This window comes from Rhinatrema bivittatum, chromosome 3, assembly GCF_901001135.1.
Source record: "Rhinatrema bivittatum chromosome 3, aRhiBiv1.1, whole genome shotgun sequence".
Classification (NCBI taxonomy): Eukaryota; Metazoa; Chordata; class Amphibia; order Gymnophiona; family Rhinatrematidae; genus Rhinatrema; species Rhinatrema bivittatum.
The window spans coordinates 312,400,818-312,427,170 of NC_042617.1; the positions used below are offsets into that span (position 1 = coordinate 312,400,818).

Sequence of the window (26,353 nt, forward strand, 5' to 3'; positions counted from 1 at the left end):
TCTTGTTAATCCATGGAGAATGTAGAGTCGCTCACACAATTCCACCCCCCTCCCCTGTAGCGTTTGAAGGTTAGCTTGCTTTAAAGACTGAGGAGACTTGCGCAACAGTGCCTGTGCTGGAACTCTGCGCATGCTCAGAAAATCCACTGATTTTTCTGAACTCAGAGAGCTTTTCCATCTCAGCGCCATCGGATTACATCACCCCACTTGTGTGGCTGATCTGTTCTGTCTGGAGAGCACCTGTTACAGGTTAGCATTTTTGCTTTCTCAGATAAAGGGATGGCTTGAAAGAAAAAAGGCTGAAGAAGTTGCAGCCCATCCACCAAGCATGGTGTGTTAAAAATATTTTTAAATAAGTAAATATCACTGGGAGAACCTGAGATTCACAGGTTTGGAAATCCCAACATAAAACGGCACAGTCTGTGTTCATGGCTTTCATTATCATCACTAGTCTCAGAAATAACTGGATGTGGGGTTTTCCCACTTTCCCTTCCCTCCCAATTTACTTTAATTCAGTCATTGCAATGATAGTCCTTGGGCCAGGGCTCCTTCCAGAACATTGCACTTGTGAACTGTAAATCCAACCACTAGATGTCACCTTTGAGCGATGACCCCCTCCCCCCGATCTAGGGACTGTGAAAGCAGCCTCCGCAGCATCCCCAGTCCCAGTCTGCCCAAGGACTGGAAGAAACTTGAGAACTGAGCCCAAGCACTGCCACTAGGCCAGCCCCTAAGTGCTTGTGGTCCAGTTAATCCTTGGAGTTGTACTTGGGGGGTGGCATGTTCTGGTTTTTCTTTGATTAGATCTTCTTTTTGAGAGTCTGCTGCCTAGAGCCATTTTCATTAGTGAGAGAGATGAACATTACATCGTTCAGAGCAATACAAGAAGTACTCAGAAACCTAGATGTTAGGTTCTTATTGTCTTATGCATCATTGACCCACACTTTATTTTTTCATATGGAGAGCTTTTTCTTCAGCTGCTTTTTGCAAAAGGTGCTCAGCTATTTTCAGGTCTGGTTAGCTGATTGTTCTCTGTAGGCCATTGACTATGGTGATTTGGAATAGTGGCTAGAGAATTCCATTTCTGCTATAAACTCCATGATATCGATCAGTATACAACATTAGGACGTTCCCAACAAGCAAATAAAGAAGCAATTTATATTCACATTAAAACTGAGTTTAATGTTTACAAAATGTCTTATAGTTGAGCTGCACAACTTCTATGTTATCAGGTATTGAACGAAGTCAAAAAAATGAGAACCAAATTACCACCAATCTAAATAATCCAAAATCTCACAAGAGGAAGGGTAATTAGTATTGTCCATTGGGTATCATAACATTTTGCAAATGTTTTAATATCTTAAACATATTTCTAGTCATATACCAGTGTTTGTGAAAAAGTCTTACCAAATAAGCTTTCCGACATGACACTGAAGACAGTCAGTGTTTTGGCGTCATCACCCCCTACTTCAGGGTTTTTGTACGTTGCATGGTTTTTCAGTGGTGGTTCGACTTCTGGCTAATTGTATAAAATAGTTAATCCTTTGCAGCTAATTTGAGAATTGAGGCTGCGGTCTGATTGTTATATTAGTAAGTACTATACTGTACTTTATTCCTAAGCAATCTTTTTATATAATGGTTTATTAAAATGTTTGTTTTTAGTGATGACTAACATTGGCTCTTGAAGCAGACGGTCATGACTCCAAATCACAGACTCTGTGCCGTGCGCAATGCCACATCTAAAAGTATTAGTAAGACTTTTTCACAAACACTGGTATGATTAGAAATCTGTATTTTAAGGTATTGTTAATACATTTATACAATTTCGATATCAGATGAACAGTTTTAGCACCCTTCCTCTTGTAAGATTATCATCTGGTATTGCCAAGAAATGGTAACCTATGCTTGTAGCCTCATAGCCAGCAGTTAAATGTTTTGCTAATAAATAGAAACCCTTGGGTTGGATTTCAAGTCGAGGTGGACTGACTGTTGGGATTCCATCTCAAGGGTCAGTGCTAGCCTGGACCAGAAAAAAAACTTACACTACAGCTCTCTGCAGCAGCAGTTACAGGAGTGAGGCAGCTAGTGAGTGGTTTAAAAAGAATTAGGCGTAAAGCTTGTCCTAGAGAGAGCAATCTCCTAGCCACAGGCACTCGCTGCAGCATGTCACTAGATGCAAGAGAGAATGGGGAAAGTAGAAGAGAACTGTTACATAGGATCTGCTAGTTCTGGCAGTGAATACCCCTGTGAACTCCTGGAGGTAAAGTATAGCAGTAGTCATAGTTGGGCCCTGTTCTGCGGTCTGGTCCATCCTTGGGTAATTGCCCTAGGCCCTACGCTATGCAGACACCTTACAAGGACTACAGGAAGGAACAGGTGGCACTTGCTACCCAGCACTGTTTCTCCATGTCATGCGTGTCCATTAGCCCATGTGGTGCAGAGGAAAGGGTGGCACACTATCAGCTGTATAGAGGAAGCATCAGGGTGCCACCAGTAAAGAGGGGGCGGGGGGGGGGGGAGAAAGGTTTGGGTCTTGGAACCCAGGAGAGGAGGGTGCACTTGATGGGATCTTTGGGGGGAGGGGGAGGGAAAGACTTGATTTTTTTTTTTAATACACTTTATTTAACACACACAGTCAATTAAGAGATTGGTAAGGATATAACAAATTCCCAAAAAATATCAAGTACATCCATATACAAGTCACTCCAGCTCCTCCATGAGCCATCAAAAACCCCCATACTCCATTATGGACAACATGCTGCCAATAAAAATCAATTGCACATATAATTCCAGTACTTCCCCCAAATTTGATCATATTTGTACAATTTCCCCCACAAAGAATAAGTAATCTTTTCTATGAAGAACAATTTCTGTTAGCAATGTCTGCCATTTAAATATATTAGTATTCCTTTCCATAACAATACTGTCAAGCAGTGTGAATACAGTGACTAACTAGAATTGTATCCTTACCATTGAGATTAACATCAAATCTTCCCAATAACCTAGTAATCCCAAACTTGGTGTTAGAGAGATGTTAGTGGGGAAGGGGAAGACAATGGGAATTGGCTTCATGATAGGGGTCTTTGAAGCGGGGGGGGGGGGGTCTTCTCTCACCATTCTTCAATTTTGGGGGTGGGCCCCCCACTGCCTGATTTTCTCAAGTCAGACCTGTCTGTTATTGAGAGTGTCGCAGGGAGGATGGATGCAGATACTAGATAGCACTGCAGTCTTGGCAGAGATAGAAAAGTCAGGACTGGGAGAGGAGATATGTCAGATACTCCACCTTTTCATTGTCTATATTTGATGAGTTAGGTGATTTTATTCCTTCAGGGCCTTCTGTAATCATTGCTACTTCTCTGGAATTGTTTTTGCTAGTCTAGTTCTTATAAAGAATCCGACACCACTTTTTTTTTTATCCCCCGCTGTCTTGTATGAACATGACCATTTGACTCGCCCATATTCTGTTTAATAAAGGAATGTTTTTCTGTACCTTATGAAATACATCTTTCTGGTATGCCTAACCTGCTACCTTACCTAAAGCAACTTCTGAGTGCTGCCCTGAAATGGATGTTTCAGGGTATTGCCATTAGTTTTCATTGTCCCTTCTCCTCTCTGAACTGAGAACATGTAGTTTGGTTTGTAGTGGAAGCCACAGTTGCAAGTCATAAGAACATAAGATATGCCATGCTAGGTCAAGCCAACATCTAGCAGCCTGTCTCAGACAATGGCCAGTTTAGTTCCCAAGTAATTTACTAGTTTAGTTTATTATTAAACATTGATGGTACAGAGAAGGGCTACCAAAATAAGGGGAATGGAACAGCTCCCCTATGAGGAAAGACTAAAGAGGTTAGGACTTTTCAGCTTGGAAAAAAGACGGCTGAGGGGGGATATGATAGAGGTGTTTAAAATCATGAGAGGTCTAGAACGGGTAGATGTGAATCGGTTATTTACTCTTTCGGATAATAGAAAGACTAGGGGGGCACTCCATGAAGGTAGCATGTAGCACATTTAAAACTAATCGGAGAAAGTTCTTTTTTACTCAACACACAATTAAACTCTGGAATTTGTTGCCAGAAGATGTGGTTAGTGCAGTTAGTATAGCTGTGTTTAAAAAAAGATTGGATAAGTTCTTGGAGGAGAAGTCCATTACCTGCTATTAATTAAGTTGACTTAGAAAATAGCCACTGCTATTACTAGCAACGGTAACATGGAATAGACTGTTTTTGGGTACTTGCCAGGTTCTTATGGCCTGGATTGGCCACTGTTGGAAACAGGATGCTGGGCTTGATGGACCCTTGGTCTGACCCAGAATGACATATTCTTATGTTTATTTATTACCTTTCCAACATCAAAACTGTTTACAATATAAATACCATAATAGAAAATACAAACATCAAAATCATAAATATAAAAACATAAAATAAATTTACATACCCAATAAATGAAAGCAGTGAACCTCATACTAAATCAGTTACAATATTGACTAAAAAGCCATGCCTTAACAGGTTTTTGAAATTTGGCATAGTTGGGCTGCTCTTGAACATCAAGAGGCAATGATTTCCACAAGAAAGGGTACTTGATAAGCAAAGGCAAAACTCCTGGTCATCTCCAATTTGATATGAAATGAATGTCCAACAGACATTTTGAGAAGTACCCAGCAGATCCCAAAACATAGGACTGTTCCTTGTTCCTCATGCTCGGGGTTAAGCGATGGCTTTCCCAAGCTTATGGAATTTTCCTCCAGAATCTTGTCCAGACTTTTTTTATTTTAACATTTTATTTATAGTTTCACATAATTATACAAGAACATCTTGTTAACAGAAATATTGCAATCGAAAGAAACAACCATTTCATATTTAAGATGATAAATCTCAACCATATGGCCCACTAAAAAAAAATAAAATAAAAATGGATAAGGGAGAGAAGTTGGAAAAAGATATCAAAGGAGGCTCTATCAAATCAGAAAGAGAGAGAGAAAAGGCTTCCTGGCAATTATAACTCACACCCAATCTCATCCAATACTACTCTCAGTAGCCACAGAACCTCTAAACTTCTTTACATCGAGAAATTTCCTCAGCTGTACTGAAACCAAAAAGAAAAACATAATTAGCCTGTGCATATGTAACTTAACGTTTGTGTGGGTAATGCAAAAGAAAAGCACTGAGCTCTCTCGGTGCATAGCAAAGAATAACTTTCTTCTCTCCTGAGTTGATCTTGCAACATCAGGGAAAACCCCATATATGCTGACGCATAAACTTCTCTGATGGCCTTTGTAAAAACAATGAAAAACTAAGTCCAGATCATCTTTAAATAGAAACAGAGCCAGTAAAGTAGCCCAGTTGGATTCTTCTGCGTCATTTCGCAAAACAGTTGCATTCAGTCCTTCCCCAGGCTATGAACACCCTCATTCCCAAACTGTATAGATTTCTTCTTCTAAGGCATGTAATAGACTTTATTGAAAGATGGAAAGGCATCAGATGGAATAGACAAAATATCATTAAACTGCTTATTTCCAGAGGCATGAACTCAGTGATCTGGGAAAGTTGTTAAAATGTAGATTCAGTTGTCTGGTTAGTTCAATTGTTCCAGACACCTGGGAACAAATATCTTATCTTGAATCAAGGAATCATTTATAGATTTAATGTCTTTAATCTTCTCCGTAAGGTCCCCAGTATCTTTATTAAACTTCTTGCAATCATCCTCTTGCCTTTTTTGCCAAGTCTTTAACAGAATCTGCCAGCTTAGAAATATCACCAGCTGCCGCTGTAACAGAAGTATCCAGCCTGACCAAAACTGCCCAGATTGAGTCTAGCGTCACTGCTGGAGGCAGGGATAAAATGAAGGAAAAGCCCCAAACTGTACCTTGCAGGTTATCAGCTTGCAAAACCACTGAAGAATCTGTAGCAATACTTTCATGCACTTCTTGAGCCAGCAGATTCTCCTGCCTACATAATGGCCACCTTCCTGCATCATTCTGTGTCGTGTGAGCTCCAGGACCCAGGTTCAACAGGTGAGAGACTGGCGGCATGGAATCAGGGGGAGTGAGGGACACTTCTTCTCCAGGAGTAGCAATGGAGACCTCTCCCTCCAATTGACCTGGACTTTGCTCCGGAAATGTCAGTCTTTCACTGAGACAGAGTGGAGGATAAGGCAGGAAATCTCCTCACCTTTCCTTTTTTGAAGGCATCACTTCCAAGGGTGTAAAAATACAGTTAGGTAAGAAGCAAACAAACGCAGTCTGGAGCCATGCTGCCATCTTGACTCATAAACCCCACTATGCTAGTTGCCTTAACCATGTCCACTGGCAAGAGATTGCACAACTCGATTATATGCTGAGTGGAGAAAATACTTTCTATGGTTTTGTTTTAAATTTGCTAGTGGTTAGTTTCATGATGTTCATGTGGGAATGTAAGCTGATTGCATTCATCCTGTGCAAAGTAGAAGAAAGCAGAGCTGGTAAACTCTGTCCACCATTGCTCCCTAATAGTGACTGGACCATGGGCTTGGCTATGTGAGTTCATCAGCAGTGACCCACAGACAAACACCATTCTCAAGTGCCTCTTCTGAAGTATGAAATTCCTTTTATCTGATCGAGAATTGCTTATGCACAGCTAGTGGCAGGAAAGCATTCATTTGAGGGGACAGTAAAAAAAAGGTTTAAACAATTTTAAGCAAACCTTTTAATTTTTTTTTCAACTGTCTTCAAATGGCAGTCTCCCCTTGGGTTTGTGATGGTGCAGTGACTTTATGGCTGTAGCAAAAGTAGTGCATTTACTATAGATTTTGTAAGACCTGAGAGCCTGGTGCCCTATTCCTGCCTAATTGTTTTATGCTCTTGATCCCACTGCTTGCTGAATATACTTCCCTTTATTTACCAAAAAAAAAAAATCCTGACAGAAGCCTAGTGAGACATGGATGGACTCTCTTCCTGTAGCTTTGCCTTTCTGTTTTGTTTTTTTTTCTTTCGTTTTTTTTTTTTGCTTTGTTGTGTTTCTATGTCCAGTGCACATGCAGAGAATGGTAATCTTCTAGTTAAAAGCTCCATAGTGGACCTTTGCTGCTATTACATCTTGAGTATTAACGGTCCTATAATGACTACCACCTTTAAGAATGTTTACAATGGAATTCTTCTAGCAAATTGGTGGGTTGAAAGCTTGAGTTTTCTAACCAGGGTCGCACAGAGGGAAAGGGGAGGTCACACTATAGGAGGCTGAGAGAAATTAAGGCTAAAAGGAAGAGTCCATACTGCTGCCGTCCCCCCTCCTAATCATCCTTGCCCGTCATACCTGACATTTATTTTAGGTCAACAATGCAACCTGCTCTGATCCTAGATTGTAATCCTATTTATTATATAATCCAAGTCACTCATTCGCTGCCTAATCCTTACTTCCAGAAGACACCTGCACAATGTATAGGCATGTGAATATAACTACTGCCTTGGTTTCATCCAGACGTAGCTGCATCTTCTGTTTATTGGGATAGTTGGGTAAACAGTGCTGTAGAAAGCCAAGTTCCATGCTTCCCTTCTTTGTCAACCAGGAATTTTAGCAAAAGGCAAATGCCATACTAGAAAAGTGATTTTTTTTCTTTTCCTAGGACAGTGAATTCAGCCAGCCTTAAACTATACTTAGAAGGTCTGATATCTGTAGAGGTGGCATGATAGGTGTGTGGCAGAATCATGCCAAGTGTTTCTTCTCAGCCCTTAGGAATTAAAGCACTTGAAGTTCCTTTACTTTCATTATTAAATAACGAACAAAACTTTAGTCTCCCTGTAAAAAGTTTTCTCAGCAAAAGATTAACAGCAAATAAATGGAAATTACAGTGGAGCTTAGAGAGTTGAGAGATGGTTTACAGCATTAAGGGTAACCTGATTAATCACAGTTTTTATGGCTGTGCAATGTCCGGTTCAGTTCATCATTGCACATTGTGGTTCACTGCATTTCACTGGAATAGCAAAATCTTTTAAGGTGACTGGGAACCTGTCTCCATCTTTGTGGCGATGACTACATCCTCACCTTCCGCCTTGCACCCATATTCAGCCGCTGTTCATTATGTATTGTAAAGTGACTTCACAGCATAAGGCAAGTAGAGCAGACATGCTTGAGAACCATTCCTATAAAGCAGCGTATGACCTTGGCAACTCCCAGAGAGGCAAGAGGAAGTTTTTATCACCCACATACAGCTGGGGGAGCTGAAACACAGGTAACTGAAATAACTTGACTATTATTGTGTCCATGGCAGGATTCCTTGCATCCTGGAAATTCTCACTTTAACCACAGTGCCCCTCGAATGACAATCACATCAGCATTTTCACTTATAAAAAGATATGTTAATTAGACTTTAATTCCTATTTTAATTATTCTTGGACATCCTTGGCCATTCAGGATTGTCACGTTACACTTTCCAGGGGAAAAACAATTGAAGTTTCAGCTGCCTCGCAGCTTCTGCAGAAAAACTTCAGAAATCCCCTCTAAATGTGCCCACTGTTTGAATTTTTGTGCTGGAAAGTGTGGCCAGTGTGTCTCTTGCAGTATTTCCAAAGTATACACATCATTCAGCAGTGCTTACTCTTCATGCATTTTTTACTCGTACAGCCCTAACCTTGGCTTGCCTGCAGTTTTTTTGCGTTACTGGGAAGAGTCACAGCTTACGATAAACATTCAGAGGCTGTGATTGGTCCAGCCAGATAGTAGTATGTATGATGTCATTTGTGACTTGCCTTCAGAGAGTGTCTTTCTGTGGGGGTATCAATTTAGATAGTTTTTACAAGGGTCCAATAAAACATATCACAATTTCCAAGGAATTTAATTGACAGGTGGGAGGCCTCCTGTACACTGACACCATGTACTTTAGAAATACTGCATAATCTTTTCTTAACCCATGTATCACATAAGCTTTATTGGACTCAGATCAACTCTTGCTCACAGGTTATCTTGAAATAGAATTTTTGGCCAGATTTTATTTTTTTAGATAATTTTCTGGCACAAGTCGCATATGACTGAAGTCTTCTGTTGAGCAACACCATTTTAGCCCAGAAGTGTTGTTTTTGGATGGCTGCGAAGGTGTTGAAAGTTTAAATGTTCTGCTGTTTGCTTAAAGGAAGACATGAAGTTTTTGTCCTACCTTCTACAGAATACTTGTGCTTGAGTGTAGAGATCCAGAGAAAGGATATAGCCTTGCAGAATTGTAGCCATTTATATTCTACACCTGGGGGGGAAACAAGTCGTTCAGACTCCCAAGGTGGAGATGAGAATAAATCCCGAACGCTTCTTTAATGTACACACCGGTGATACCACTGACTTCTGAGAAACCATCCAACTTAAAACTGCTGGCCACATTATGCTGTCACGACTGAAGTATTTCCATATCTCCTTTCCTCAGACTGACTTTAGTCGTTGATTCCATTCTAGTTCTGGATAGTAAACCATTCACAGACTCAATTCCCCTTTCAGCCTTCATGGGGACCACCAGCCCCAGCTGAGACAAGCTCTTTGTGAGCTTTTTTCATTTGGTCACCCTTAATCTTTATTTTACATATTTGTTGTATTTTGAGGGATGGCGGGAGGGCTCTGTGAACGCTGCAGACCCTCCTTGCAGTGGCTTGTTTTGTTTTCCTATGGTCAGAATAGGGTGGCCTGTCCCTCTGAAATCCTAAACTTTTCCTCTCATCCAGGTCTTTTCCTCACAGATGGATAGGAAAGCCAAAGTAATTGCAAAATGAGACCTTTTTTTAGCCAGTCTAGTGCTTTTTAATCCCTATAAAAAGTCAGTGAAACACAAATACATTTGGAAACTAGCATGCACACTAAAGCAAGAGTAGATGAATTTAGTCCTCAAGTGCTGGACACTAGTGGGATTTCAATGTAACAAAAGGAGATATGCTGAATATCTTGTGTGTATACATTTCTAATGCACATTCTTGCTGTATTTGAGACCTGGAGTCTCTTATCTTCTGCACTAAAGGTATATTGTACCTCTTAATACAAAGGTTAGCACTATTATAGGACTGCAGCCTCCCTTCTAGCCACATTCACTCATCTTGGTTTTCAGTGATACCGCCATGCTCACAAATATCTCTTCCCACATTTACACTGATCATCTTCTGAAATATTAAATGTAGTGACTCAGTGAGTTAAGAGAAATGGTGTTCAGAAGTTCACCAGTTTGGGGGTCTAACCAGTCTTGTGTTAGCACTGGCTCATCTGCCATTCCTCTGCCCTATAGGGGAAGCCGGTTCAAATGTGGTATAAAGCTCTTAAAGGTGATAGTCATTAGCAAGACATTGCATCCCTGGTCTTCCTTTAACCATGTAGATTCTAGCACTAATGCAACCTTGTAGCTGTGAAGCAAGTTGAGGGGCTCAGCGTGTGAGACTTCCTGCACACTGCTACAGTTTGCCTTTGTTTTCTATAAGATTGTATGCTGTATACTACAGAACTGAAACATTATCTTTTTTTAAGTAACTTTTCATAATCGGACATGTTTAGGGCTCTTTATCACTGTATCATAATGCATTTGTAGTGTTGTATGCTTTTTTTTTTTTCAGGTTCTGGGGGAGGGTAAGGGGGGGGGGGCAAAGGAGGAAGTGGGATTCACTAATGGGAGCAAGATCATTTTCATTTGGTGCTTTTTTTTTTTTGTACACACAGGCCCACTTTGGATACTGAGCCGGTAGGTGGAACATTTCAACCTCCACTCCAAACTTTTCTGAAAAATATGGTTTGGAGAGAGAATCCATAATCTTTTTTTTTTTTTTTTTTTTACCCCTCCCTTGCCATCAAAGGTTATTTCAAGTGGAAGTTCATGACTGTATCTTTCCTGGAATCTACTGTGATGTCATAACCATGCACTTGTGACAAACAGTGCCAAGGATTAAGATGCCATAACCTCAAGTTTTATGACTTCACTGTAGGACTCTGCAAACGTCAGAGAGGTCAGACACACTTCTCTACTGAGTTCTTCAGGGGGCTTTAGAAAATGTATGGCAGAGGAAACTTTCTTCTGTAAATTATTTATGTATTGATGATAAATGTGACCTTTTAATGCAGAGGCCAAAACTGAAATGTTCTGGCACAAAAAAACCCTTCAAGATGAAACCATCTTAAAAGCATAAGAGTCTCATTTATATATGGTAGTGATTGTGGATGTTAAAAAAAAAAAAAAAAAAATGTGAAAACAAAGGAATGGTGGTTTTATTTTTTCTATACACACCATTTCCTACTGTGAGATTTCATGTGTTTGCACCCCAGACCTCCATGCACAAATTAGTGGGTATATTAGACACCGGCATCTTATCAACTGGTGCTTTTCTCTAGGGTCTGCAAGCCTTTAAATGTATCAGAGTAGGAAAGTCTCTATAGTAAACCTAGACATCTTGAGGCTGAGATGAACTGAGAAAAATAGATCCTTACAGGCTGGGGCAGTCCTGCACCAAAATTTTGGATGGGGGCTGTTAGATCCAGTTAGCAGGAAGGGGAAAAAGTGTTGTTCCATAGAAAGGAAAAGGGAATTTGTTCCATATGTTGAGAAAAACTGCAGTAGGGTTGATTTTGCTGTTCCCTGAACAGTAAACAAAGCTCATAGTGAAAACATGAATTGTGGTGGCTATTAAATGTGGCAAATAAGGGAAAATCTGTTCTTTCCCCCTCCTTTCTGATTCTCTCATATTCTGGTCCTGTTTCTCTGCTACAGAAATTTGACATCTTTAGAGGAGGATTAATACAGAGAAGTGAGACCATATCCCATTAACTCATTTGACCCTTCCCCCAAAGTCTGTGGAATCTGCTCAAGCCAAGAGTGCCAGAGCATTTGTAGAAAGTAGGGGTTGAGGGTTAGGGGCTAGTGAAATGCCCTGACACCACACTCTCCTCTTCCACCCCCTGTCTCAAATGAAAGGCAGGAGAATGCAAGGCTTGCAAACCTCCACTGCTTCATTCTACTCACAATCAGCCTGCTGCTGGATCCCATTCCATGTGCTTCGATAGCCATGAAAACCATGGGAGAGGTAGGGGGTGTGGCATTCTACGGGAAACCTTAAGTCTGCAATTTGGGTCTTTTGGGCTAAAAATGGAGGGAGGGAGCGAGCCATAGCATACCTGTCCCATTCCAGCATCATTGACTCAAGCTCTGCCATTCATCAAATACACCACAAACTAAATGTCCCCGTTTGCAATTAAAAAAAAAAAAATCATGTACCCCTTCTATGATTTTTGAGACTGAGGAACAGGATAGAGGTCACAAGCTGTGTGGTACAGCTTTAATGCCCATGATACATGAGTATCCTGCAAGTTTTGTGGTCTCTTGATTTTCATAATGCAGGTTTCATTCTGCTTGTTGCCTGAGATCCAGTTAGGACCCTTGAACCTAGTCTGTTTACCCCATTCATTCATCCCTTCACATAGTCTTATGTTTCAAACAGGAGCCCTGCTAGATGGCTGATTCTGTATAGAACTTTAATAAAATATTTGAAATATAGAATTCCTTTATAAGCAGACATGTTTTTAAGGACTCAAATCAGTTTACAGGGTTTGATTTGATGTTTGTGAAGGGGGCAGAAACCTTTTTTTTTTTTTTCCCTTATATGTGAATGATTCTTCAGTATGGTGGGCAAAAAGCCATTGGACTTAATACACTAACAATTGTGTTTAAAATAGAACATAATTTACAAAAATGGTTTCGTTTTTCATCAAAAACTAAACCCCATAAATTACTGCAATAGCTTCATGTGTCTGATCTGAGAGTCTGAAAAGCCTTAATAAAGGCACTAGGACAGCTTCTTGCTTTAAAATTAGTGTATGGGGAAAGGAAATGTGCCCATGCACTACATAAGAAACATGATACTTGTATAATTTGCTATTAAATACAGTTAAATAAGGGGAGGCTCCAAGCTGATTAATTTTATAGAAGAGACAGCCTGCAAAAATGATGTAATAAACTTTCCAAGGGCAAGGGTCTGGTCCCAGGGGTCATGAGTTCCTGATGAAAAGAATTAGAGTGTTAGTGGAGCTTTTTTTGCAGTCTGAAGAGAGTATAGTGGAGGGCATTAAAAGGAAAATGCGTTGTCTGACAAGGAATGAATCTAGAAGGAAACTGGCCTCAGAGGATAGGCACAAAGATACAAGCCCTTCACTATGTGAATATCTACCCAGCATAGTCCATCCTTTTCATGCAGTCGCCTCTTATGAGTTAGCAGCCTCAGCTCCTTTCAGATCGGCAGATGTGTGACTCGCCTAAAGCACACTCCAGTTGGTTTCAGTCATTGGCTGAACTTCACCTGTCACCCCTAGAAGATGACCGGTCTCTTTATATGCATGGTGTTAGTGTTTGGGGGGGAGGAGGCAGAAGAAGGGAGGTGACTATCACTGTTCATCTTGATAATGGCCAGAACTTGTTTCCAGCCCTGTCATTTTGAGAGAAATGAAAGACACCTGAACTGATTCCCAGATTCTTGGGCTGGCCCTTCTGCTCGTTGCATGAATCCCCTTGGGAGCAAAGACTTAAGAGTTATATTCTAGAAGTTAAGATATTTAAAGAATGTATTTTATACAAAAGATCAATATTAAATGCTTCCTTCTTTGGGAACCATCGCACAGATATGTAGGACTGTATATCTGTGAGGCTGTGTCTGTTAGCATCTATTTGACTGTTCTGTAGTTAATGGTTATGACTGCTTATGGTTGAACCTTTCTTCTGTACTAGATTGCCACAGTGTGCTCACTGAAGCTTCTGCTTGGAGAGTAGTGTCTTAGCATTGGTTGTATGATTGATCTGCCTTTCTCATAAATGGGTGTGAGTGAGAGGGTGGGGAGAAGGTGGGATTCTTGTGTAATTATCAGAATGAATACCTGAGTTCACCCAAGTGCTCCTGTGAGCAGGTCCTCACATTTAAGCATCCAAATGTTCCTTGATATAGCATGTCTTATTGGCATACCATATAGAAGAGTCCTGGGGGTGGGGGGCAAGGTACAATGCCCACTCCTAGTGTAATATGCTGAAAATAAAAGAAATAGTCTATCTGTTTGTAATTTCAGCTACTCTTCTTACCAAACATATTATGTGCCTTTTTATTTTATGCTGCAAATATATTAAACTAATAACTTTAAGCTCTGATTTTTCTGCTAGATTGTGTATGTGCTGTGTGGTTAAATGGCAATAGAATATACATATATTGCATCTTCACCATATTGTCTCTCTCTAAATTTCTCTCCGAATCTCTCTGTATGCTCAACAAATCACTCTAAATGGGGCATTTCTTGTCAGTGAATTCCCTAACACCCTGCCTGGAGAAGCTGAATGAATCAAGGGAATCCATACAGAACATGAAAATCTTTAGGGAGCGTGAGTTTGGAGAAAGGGTAGGGCATGACAAATATATTTTTGTATTTTTATCTACTCCAATGAGAGACATAAGAACAGCCCTACTTGATAATTCTGTTTTATTTCCAAGAGAACTGTGCCATTTCTGTGAATGTACATTGACAATGTTTATGGTCAGCGGAGGAGGGATGAAAAACAACGTCCTGTTAGACAACAAGAACTACTTTAAATAAATGGAATGCTTGTGATGATGGTGCAGAAATACACTTGTTCTTTTGCCAAGTAAAAGTGGTAAGCACAAAGTTATCCAATACAGAAAACTGGCCTCAGGGAGAAGCAGAGTTTAGCATGACTCATACTGAGGTCCCAATGCCAACATCTTAGGCCCTGCATATACCAGTGATTAGCATGATCCCTGCCAAGTGAAGCTACAATGCCAGTATCTAAGGCCTTGTGTATACTAGTGGATAGCAACACCAGTATTTTTTTTTAATAATTTTAAATTTTCATGGCATAAAATTAATACAATCACAACATAATATTCAGATCTAACATAAAAAGGTCCCTATGTGTGCACTAGCAGATACTGTGGTCTATCCTGAGTGTCCAGCATTAGAAGACATGATATCCAAAAACTTTGATCCCCATTTAGCCATTGCACTACACCTTGAGTGCTTATGTTGGTGGTCATATATTTTTATTAAATATTTTTTAGGTAATATTCATTTAGATGTACACATACTAAAGTTATACCCTGTTGTACAACAGATTTTATCTAATGGTACAATAAAGGTTGCAATTAAAACATCTTGATTAAAGAGTGGTATATAGATTTCCTGTAATTTGCTAAGTCGATTGTTTTTTGGTTTTAGCAGCTTTAAATTTTAAATCAAATGTACTATATTCAATGTAGCTCTTTTCCTAGAAATATATACTATTCTTCCAGTTAAGGATGGGTTAAGGTTAACGATAATGAAATACAGTGCTTTCAGAAAGTATGCAGACCCCTTCACTTTTCCCACATTTTATGTTATAGCCTTATTCTAAAATGGATAATGTGTATTTTTTTTCCTTCCTCAAACTACACACAATACCTCATAATGACAGTGAAATCAGATTTGTAGAAATTTGTGCAAATTTAAAAAATATATATATATATATATATCATATTTACATAAGTATTCAGACCCTTTACTCAGTACTTTGTTGAGGCACCTTTTGCAATAATTACAGCCTCAAGATATCTTGGGTATGACGCTACAATCTTGGCACACCTGGATTTTGGGGATTTTCTTCCATTCTTCTCTGCAGATCCTCTCAAGCTCTGTCAGGTTGGATGGGGAAGTGTCAATGCACAGCTATTTTCAGGTCTCTCCAGAGATATTCAGTCAGGTTCAAGTCCGGGCTTTGGCTGGGCCCATCAAGGACATTCACAGACTTGTACCGAAGCTACTCCTGCGTTGCCTTGGCTGTGTGCTTAGGGTCATTGTCCTGTTAGGAAGGTGAATTGTCACCCCAGTTTGTGGTCCAGAATGTTCTTGAGCAGGTTTTCATCAAGGATATCTGTACTTTGCTCTGTTCATCTTTTCCCTTGATCCTGATTTTTCTCCCAGTTCCTGTAGCTGAAAAACATCCCTCGAGCATGATGCTTCCACCACCATGCTTCACCATAGGGATGGTATTTGCTAGGTGATGAGCAGTGCTTGGTTACCCCCAGATGCTTGGCATTCAGGCCAAAACTTGATTTCATTAGAACAGAGAATCTAGTATCTCATGCTCTGAGAGTACTTTTAAGTGCCTTTTGGCAAACCTCCAAGTGGGGTATGATGTGGCTTCTGTCTGGCCACACTACCATAAAGGCCTGCTTGGTGGAGTGCTGCAGAGATTGTCCTTCTGGAAGGTTTTCCTATCTCCACAGTGGAACTCTGGAGCTCTGTCAGTGACCCTCTGGTTCTTGGTCACCTCCCTGACTAAGGCCCTTCTCTCCTGATTGCTTAGTTTGGATGAGCAGCCAGCTCTAGGAAGAGTCCTGGTGGTTCCAAACCTTTTCCATTTAAGAAGATGGTGGCCACTATGGTGTTCTGCACCTTTTAATGCAGCAATTTATTTTGTACTCTTTCCCAGATCTGTGCCTTAACGCAATCTTGTCCCAGAGGTCTACAGACTTTCTTCAACTTCATGGCTTTGATTTTTCTCAGACATGCACTGTCAACTGTAGGACCTTATCACGTCCAATCAATTGAGTTTACCACAGGTGGACTCCAATCAAGTTGGAGAAACATCTCAAGGATGATCAATGGAAACAGCATGCACCTGAGCCCAACTTTGAGTCATAGCAAAGAGTATGAAGCCTTATGTAAATCTGATATTTCAGGGACTTTTTAAAATTAATTTGCATACATTTCTATAAACCTGATTTCACGTTGTCATTATGAGGTATTGTGTGTAGATTGAGGTGGGAAAAATGCATATTCATTTTAAAATAAGCCTGTAACTTAACAAAATGTGGATAAAGTGAAGGAGTCTGAATATTTTCTGAATGCACTGTATCTATCAATGTCTTATTGCAGGTAGAATTATTGATACTTGCAATTGATTTCCAAATAATGTTTCCCATATCTTGTCCTAAATTTCCTTATTGTTACAGAAATACATTGGGATCAGCTTTATGGCAGCACTGGCATTGCCATGTGGAGGATATGGGCATGATTCTTATATCAGATCCTCTACTTCCTGGGTTGGCTGGGATTGAAATTGCACAACGGTGACTCCCATGTTTGCAGGATTCCAGAATGAGGTTTGTTGTGTGACCATTTGCTGAGCACAGTTGCTGCAGTGACTGGGCTAGCTGAGTTGGAAAAAATCTCCAGGTATTTGTGAATGAGGGCCTAGGGTGCTGGCTCCCATAACAATCGAACTGGTAATATATAGAAGCAAGATGAAGCTGCTGAGTCCTCTCCAACTCTGCCCCCCAAAGATACATAACATGAGAATGTCCCTATCTCTGTATTGCAAAACCATCATTTATTACAGCCCGCCCTAAGTGATAAAATGTCTGTGAGGAATCGAAACCTGCAGCAATTGTTCCATAAAATAAACTATTGCACAAATTCCATCCAGACTTCTAAGCCCTTTTCTACTTCTCAGTAAAACTTGGTTATACCTGATAAAACCAGAGATCAGTGTGCAGGATTTATTAGATGTCAAAGGTAAGATGATCCAAGATGGCGTCTTAGCTCTGCACAGAGTTGCTAGCTGTTTTTTCCTCTGCTCTTACCTTTTGAGTTAATATGCCACATTCTGGCCATAAGTGGAGGGCCAAGGAGAGGGATGTCTCAGCTGCTCCTCTGAATTGCCCCGTGATTGGTCAATGGATGTACACGTGCAGCAAGGGGTTCTCCAGCTGGGAGGTGCAGCGCTGCAAGTCTGTAGAGATGAAGAGATCCTCTATTCCTTCCTGGATTCTTTAACATCATTATCCCTGGCTGAAAGGACGGCCCCCCTGTTAACCCCTTACTGCGGCAAGGATCCTTACTGTGCGATGGGACTCAGCACGCATCGATGACGAGATTTCTGAGACTGTGGAGCTTGTGAAAACTACCTTAGGTTCTTTCAATGATATTACTGGCGTTTCAGGGGGAATCGCCGCCAGAGGTTTTCAAGGGCATTATGAAGGTGAACTTTCTCATGGAGAAACTGATTTTGTTGACGAACTACCATTAAACCCTTTTGTAATTGGTAAGACCCTCAGTATTTTCCTTAGAAACAATCTGGGAAACGATTGTGACTTTGAATACTAATTTAACTGCATAGGTGAACCCTATAATTAAAGTCAATGAGATTGACATTCAAGTTAAAACTTTACAACAGGAGAATATAAATGTTGGTCAAACGTGAGACCTTAAAACAAGATATGGGAAATGCAGTTTGCTCATGAACAACAAGTGCTGATGAAAGAAAATCAGTTCTTGACAAATAGGATAGAAAATTTAGAGAATCAAATTTGTGGAAGAAATTTACGCTTTATCTCCCTAAAGTCCCTCTTATTTCAGCTAAGATTATGTGGAAGAAATATGTTTTGGAGACATTAGAGGTGCCGGATCAAGCAATACCAAGTACCTCAAAAATGTATCTTCCTCCTTTCAAGAAAAAATCTGTAGAGAGTCAGAATATGCAGTCTTTGTCACCATTAGATACCTGCAACTTAAACCTCTCAGAGGTCCTTGAGACTTCTGATAGTGAGTTAACTCAACCAGCAACCGTGATTGTCTCCTTTTTACTTGAATCAGTTAGGGATTTTTTTTTAGACATCGTTCGGAACTCTTCCTCCATCTTAAGGTTTGAGTTTTTCCAGATTTGGTGAGACAATCCCAGAAAAAGAGAGAGCAGTTTCTCTTAACGAGGCCTAGAGTTTTGCAGCTGGGTGCTTTTTTTTTTTTCCTCCTAAAATACCCATGTAAATGTCTCATTAAATATCATAATGTTTCTTATATTTTCTTCCTCCTTCTCAGCTTTCTAATTTTCTTAGTGACAAATTACTTTCTGCAGGTGAGCTTTCACCTTTAAATAACTGACCTCCTATTGGCCGAAAATGAGTCCTTTATATGTATAATACTCCTTTATTTGCTAGTATTACCTGTATTGTTTTGTAAATTTCTTTTGGATTTGTGTCTGGATCTCTTTGATTGAGGACTAGGATTATATATTTGGCATTAACAATTTCCTGTTTTTGTCTTGATGCCCTGGATTATCAGGTTTTCTTTGATTTAATGTTGAAATGTCAATTAAGTATTTTTGGAATGTATCTATAAAATGCAATAAAACAATTGGGGGGGGGGGGAAAAAGCAACCTATCTGTCCTCTTTCTTGTCTCTGTTGTTTCCTTTCATCTTATTTCTAGGGATCATTTTTGTTCCAATATTTGTTTTATATTTTCACACTTTTTAAAAAAATTTTCCATAGAGAAACAGGAACAAACAGCCACACAAGTGGGTGACATCTGATGGCAACATTAAATAAAAGTAGGAGACCGTGCATTTTCCATAGCGGGGATAAAGCTTTGGACTTCTCTACCTGAGAAGTTACGCTTCATACCAGTGAGAGAGAGATTTAATCATGAGCTTAAAAACATGACTATTCAATAATGCTTATAACCTAACTTAAACATCAGAATGCAGAGAACAAGAAGGACAAGAGATATTAATTGAGGTATTAAGAATAAATTAATGAGAGACTGTAATAATCTCAATACAATGTACTATCATGTGAAAACTTAATTTCCCATATTACTTGCCTTATATCTTAGTTCTTTAGTTAATATATATTTGAACATCCCCTTTGATTTATGTGAATTCCTGTCTATGAATACTATTCCATAAACTGTAGCCATTTGTTGATTTATAACATGAATGTTAATTTTGTAAACTGTTGTAATCTTTATATGGCATGACAGTATCTAAAATGTCTAAAAAATAGATAAGTCACTTCTAGCTCCAAAAGACCCAGAATTCTTTTGGAACATGCATGGATGTTTTCACACTGCTGTTGCCACTGCCACATGAAGCATCTATCTTTATCATCCATGGGTGGGTTATGATGATTTGTTGCACTGTGCTGTTGCTATGATTTGTTTTTGTGGGTATTCTTTCGTTTGTTAGTTTTATTTTTGTTCTGCTACTTATTTGAGCCAAAAAAAAGGAAGCATTTATTTTTCTTCTCGATTTAGACCATGTCTTCTAAGCTCTCAAGATCAGGGAAGACCCTGTTTAAATCATGTGCAAAATGTAAGCACAAAATGGGAATTCAAGATCTGTATGATCTCAGCCTTAGATGTTTGGGCCCTTCTTGTAACTCCTCAAATTGTAGATCTTGTGGCAAGATGTCCCCTTGAGCCATTAAATATAGATGTATGAAACTTAAATACATGTCTTTGCCTTCAGACAGAGAAGATTCCTCCTCCAAGACACCAAACCATTATAAGGCAGTCTTGAAGGGTGGGGCATCAAGTTCTTTGACAAGGTCCATGACTAAACAAAAAGCAAACATGACCCCTCGGCACTATTATCTAAAGGACCATATTGAAACACAGCTTCATAAATCTTCAGCACTATCCCGAAAAAAGGCATTGTGTTGAAGATCTGGCATTAAGGTCTTCAGCACCACCTTTGTCGGTGTGGAAGACTCCAGTGCTGGGTTCACTGGAGCAGAGGTTGTCTTCGCCATACCTGTCAGAGCAGAGGAGAGCACATTAGCTGAACCTTTTGGCACAGCAATCTGGCTCAGTGAATTCATATAAGACAAGCTTACACAAGTTATTTCCAGTCATTCTCCATAAAATATGGAATGACTGAAAATTTACATCAATGCAGTCTACTTAAGACTGGGGGGTCTTCAAAATTTCTTTAGATACTAGCTTTAACTTATCTCCTTTTTCTGGCTGGTTGCATTCCTATGCTGGTTATCTTAACAATTCAATGCAACCCTTAGGCTTTGGTGTCTCCACTTGTATGACTGGCTGTTCCTGCTTGTCTATGGAGAAAGTTAAGTTGCCACACAATCCCTCCCCCAGAAGTTGAAGCTCAGCTTCTAAATGACTGAGATGTCTTAGAAACATAGAAATGACGGCAGAAAAGGGCCAGTTGAGCCACCCAGTCTGTCCAGCAGCTTATGCCAGTATCTGCTGCACTGTGCAGGTTACCCTCATGCTTATCAGTTTCCCAGACCATAAAAGTTTGGGCTCTCGAATGCTATTTGAATCCAGTTTCCCTTAACCCTTGGCGTGGAAGCAGAGAAGCAATGATGGAGCTGCATCAAAGGTATCAGGCTTAGTGATTAAGTTTTGTAAAAGCCGCATCAGCAAGTTACCATATGGTTTATTTGTTCTCCATACCATAACAGTTGGGGCCATTATTGGTTGCAGTCTGAATCCAATTCCCTCTTTCCCCACTGCCATTGAAGCAGAGAGCAATGATGAAGTTGCATTAAGCCTTGATACTGTTATTTGTTAAAGGTAGCAGCTGCCACTCCAGCAAGTTACCCCCAGTTACTCCCATGCACTCTTCTTTATTTCCATCCTCTGGTCTTTAGCGATCCACAGTGTTTATCCCATGCCCCTTTGAATTCCTTCACTGTTTTCGTCTTCAACTCTGCCAGAAGGGCATTCTAAGCATTTATTTATTTTTATTTTTATATACTGACATTCGATTTGATATATCACATCGGTTTACATTCAGGTACTGTAGGTATTTTCCTATCCCCAGAGGGCTTACAATCTAAGTTTGTACCTGAGGCAATGGAGGGTAAAGTGACTTGCCCGAGGTCCCAAGGAGCGACAGGCCCAAATTCTCCATGAAGAAATATTTCCTGACACTGGTTCTGAGTCATCCTCCCTGGAGTTTCATTTCATGACCTCTAGTTCTATTGATTTTTTTTCCAGCAGAAAAGGTTTGACAATTGTGCATTATTAAAACCTTTCAGGTATCTGAAGGTCTGTATCATATCTCCCCTGCATCTCCTCTCTTCTAGGGTATATATATTCAGATCATTCATCCTCTCTTCATAAGTCTTCCAATGCTGACCCCTCACCATTTTGGTTGCTCTTCTTTGGACCGCCTCTATCCTGTCTTTATCCTTTTTGAGGTATGGGCACCAGTACTGAACGCAGTACTCCAGGTGAGGCCTCACTGAGGACCTGTACAAGGGCATTATCACCTTTTTTCTTATTGGTTATTACTCTCTCTATGCAGTCCAGCATTGTGTTCTGGCTTTAGCTATCGTCTTGTCACATTGCATTGCTGCCTTCAGATCATCGGACACTATCACACCAAGGTGTCTCTCATATAGTCTTTTACTGACCATCACATACAGCTCTTTTGGATTGCCACACCTCAGAAGCATGACTCTGCATGCCTTGGCATTGAATCCCAGCTGCCAAATCTTTGACCACTCTTCAAGCTTTCTTAAATCACTTTTCATTCTCTCTATTCCTTCAGGTGTGTCCACTCTTTTGCAGATCTTAGTATCATCTGCAGATAGACAATCTTTACCTTCTGTCCCTTCTGCCAGGTTTTTCACAAAGATATTGAACAGAACCGGTCCCAAACCTGTGGCACTCCATTTAACATTGTTCTTTCTTCAGAGTAGGTTCCATTTATTTATTTATTTATTTATTTACTTTTATATACCGGTGTTCGATTTTACATATCACATCGGTTTACATTTAAACAAAATTTGCAGGAACTTATACGTTACCTTTGTCAAATACATTAAACATTTAAATATGGGGATTGTTAACAAGGGATATAAAAGAACATGGGGAATGGCTAACACTACGGGATGCACGAAGGGATGCACAAAGGGGAGTGCCCCTTCAGCGCGCGACGCCTGGTGTTCTGGCGCCGTTTAACGTCCGTCACAGTCCTCAGTGACATCAGAGGGGGCGGGTCTCCCAATCAAGGATCACACACCGCCCCTCCCAAAAAGGCTGTCTCCTGTCAGTCAACCAGTTGGCAATCCACGCTACTACCTTGGCACCCATTCCCAAGTTTCTCATTTTGTTCACAAGTCTCCTATGTGGGACCGTATGGAAAGCTTTTCTAAAATCCAAGTAAATCACATTGAGTGCTCTTCCCTAATCCAATTCTCTAGTCACCCAACCGATATGATATACCCTCGAATATCGGTATAGAAAAGCTAATAAATAAATAGACTGTAGATAGTTCAATATCCTTTCCTTCAGCAGTCTCCACTAATTTTCCCACCACTGAGGTGAGGCTAACAGGCCTGTAAGTTTCCAGCCTCCTCTCTGCTCCCACTCCTGTGAAGCAGGACCATCACTGCTCTTCTCCAATCTTGCAGCACCACTCCCATTACCTGGGATCTATTGAACAGGTCTTTCAACAGACCTGCCAGCACATCTCTGAGCTCCCTCGGTATCCTGGGATGTTCCTCATCTGGTCTTGTCCACTTTCAGTTTTCCTATCCTTTCCCATGCAATCTCTTCTGTAAATGAAGTTTCGTCTACTCCACCCCCAATCACAATCTTGTCAACTAGTGGTGGTCCTTTTCCAGGGTCATATTTAGTGAACACCAAACTGAAGTATTTGTTTAATATTTTGTCCATTTCTTTGTCTCTCTCCACACATTGATCTTTGTCATCTTTCAGATTCACTATAACACGTCTGACCTTTCTCTGATATATCAGAAAAATGTTTTGTCACCTCACTTTACCTATTTGGCAATCCTTTCTTCCACCTGACTTTTTGCTTTCTTGATTTCTTTCTTCGTCTCCCTCAGTTTCACCAGATATTCTTCCCAAAGTTCCTCTTTTTGGGATCCTTTATTTTTTGAACACTGGTTTGTTTGTTTTTTTTTGTTGTTTGTTTGTTTTTTTTGTCTTTATTTTATCAGCCACGTCCTTTGAGAACTAGATCGGTTTCTTATATCTTTTTACTTTTGTTTACTTTTCTAACATATAGATTTGTTGCCTTTGTAATTGGTCTTTTTGTTTGGCCCACTGTTTTTTTTAAAGTCAATATTTTTTAAATTCAAAACTCAGGTCTTTGTGTGACCTCTCTGTTCTATTTGCGATATCGAACCATACTGTTCGATGATCATTGGTGCTCAGGTGGGCACCCACCTGGACAATTAGATACATTATCCCCTTTAATGAGCACTAGGTCAAGTATAGCTCCCTCACTCATGAGTTCCATTACCATTTGTTTGAACAGAGCCCGTTGAAGTGCATCCATCATCTCTCTACTTCTAGTAGATTCTGCAGAAAAGATTCTCCAGTCTACTTCTGGCAGATTAAAATCTCCAACAATCAGCAGGTCTCCCTTCTTTCCCACCTTTTGGTTGTTGTCAACCAAATCTGTCTAGTTCTTCTGTTTGAGTCAGAGGCCTATAAACCACTCCAGTAAAAATGAATGCACATCATCTTTTTTAGGATGGCTCATAATGCTTCTTCTCTACCCCACATTTATTTATTTATCTGATTTCCTTGCAGTTCAGTTGCTTGGATATTATTTTTGACATAAAGAGCTATCCCTCCCCCACCCCCCTTTCTGTCCTCTCTATCCTTCCTTAAGTTATAGCCCAGTATGACCATATCCCAATCATGAGACTCAGTGAACCAGGTCCCTGTAACAGCAACTATATCGAAGTCTGCTTACACCATTAAGGCCTGCAGGTCTGGTATTTTATTGCCCAGACTATGAGCATTTGTGGTCACAGCTTTCCAGCTCGTCTCCCTAGGATTGCTGCTCTTCTTAGTCATCTTTTCTGCTATTTTGAGCTGATTGACTTTTTCTTCTCTGAATTCCTGTCTTGCTTGGGTCTGACATGGCAATTTCACTGGCCACCTCTTGCCACTCCCGCCTTCTAGTTTTAAATGCCTCATAGTATATGCTCTGAATTGCTCACTTGGCATCCTTCTTCCGGCCAAGGACAAATGGAGACCATCTTTACAGTATAACCTTTTACGGGTTCATACCCTGCCCCATTCACCAATGTAACAAAAAACACTTGATTTACACCATGCTTTGAGCCAAACATTAGATCTACTTCTAAGTTTCTGCTTGAGGTGGCCACAGTCAGATTGGCTAGACTAAATATAACAAGAGAGAGAGCCTTTTCAGTGGCGGGACCCATCCTTTGGAACTCGATTCCAAACTCCCTGAGATCAATTATGGATCACAAGGAATTCAAGAAGGCTCTAAAAACCTATCTATTTAAAATAGCTTATGCAGGAATTGAGGAGTGAATACCTCTCCTCAAAGCTCCTTATAATATCAGTATCGGTTTATGATACATATCTGGAGCCTAATAGACTATTTGTTGCTAACTACATGATAATGAGGACCTTGATTTCGTAATTCTTCTTAAATTTCTGACTTTTCTTGTTTTGTTAAAAAATTTTCTTTTTAGTTAAGTCATGCAGAGTGTTAGGGATTATAATTATACAATGTATTTTTTTTCAATCTTTACTATTTCCTATTTATTTATTATGTTTTTTATTTTCTTTAGTATTATTATTAATTTGAAGTTGTGAACCGTTTTGGTCGGATACCCTCCGTGAAAATCGGTATATAAAATGTTTTAAATAAATAAATAAAATAAATAAATAAAATCTGTATGTGTATGGTAGAGCCTTTCCTTCCCCCTTCCTTGAACAGGTAGTACTTCTGAAAAGATAATGGCCTTTACCATGTGTCTAATCTTCCTCCCTAGGTTTTGGAAATCTTTCTGGACTGCAAGGATACCATGTCTAGCAAGGTCCTTGAGCCTCAGATGGATGATAACATTGATACTGGAGTCTCTACTTTCTTCTGTAATTGTGTTGATATCTGGTTGGCATTTCTACTAGCTGAGGATCCTGGAAGGCATTTGTGTCCCCATCAAAATTATTACCCAAATTGGTTCCTCTGATAACAGAATCTCCCAGCAGAAGAAGCTTCCTTTTATGACCTTTGATAATGTTTGAGAGTTTCTGGGTACACAAGGTGACTACATCCCTTTCAGATATCACCTCATTTTTTATTCCTGGAGCTTCTTCATTATCCAATGCAGAAAGGGTATTATGTAAGAGTAACAGCTACTTAATACAGACTGGTAATATCAATTCTGGGAAAAATAGAGATTTAAAAACATGCAATATAGAAAATGCAGAAGAATATCACCAAGAAAGCAATCTATAATGTAGCTAACTTAAAATTTTTCAACTTAACTGTGTAGTGGCTGTAGTGTGGGAACTCCTATGCATGCGCAGAAAGGGCCAGATTTTATAACATGTGCGTGGGCGTAGATTTGTTTGTGCAACCCGGCGAGAACAAATCTATGCCCAATTTTATAACATGCGCATGCTGCCGCGCACATGTTATAAAATCCAGGGTCGGCGCGCACAGGGGGGGTGCACAATTGTGCAACCTGCGCGTGCTGAGCAGCCTGCCTCCGTTCCCTCCAAGGCCGCTCCGAAATCGGAGCGGCCTCGGAGGGAACTTTCCTTCCGCTCCCAGCCCTAACTAAACCCCCCCCCCTG

The 26,353-nt window shown here is 40.1% G+C and overlaps 1 protein-coding gene and 1 long non-coding RNA gene across 17 annotated transcripts in view; both read left to right on the forward strand.

Moving 5' to 3' along the window:
* The window catches only part of LOC115087704 (cyclic AMP-dependent transcription factor ATF-7), a 624,371-nt gene that overhangs the window by 421,686 nt on the left and 176,332 nt on the right, over nt 1-26,353 (forward strand). The window lies entirely within an intron of this gene.
* Nucleotides 6,655-11,168, forward strand: LOC115087706. Its single transcript, XR_003855598.1, has 2 exons — nt 6,655-8,202; nt 10,650-11,168. It is a non-coding gene; the product is annotated as an uncharacterized LOC115087706 (long non-coding RNA).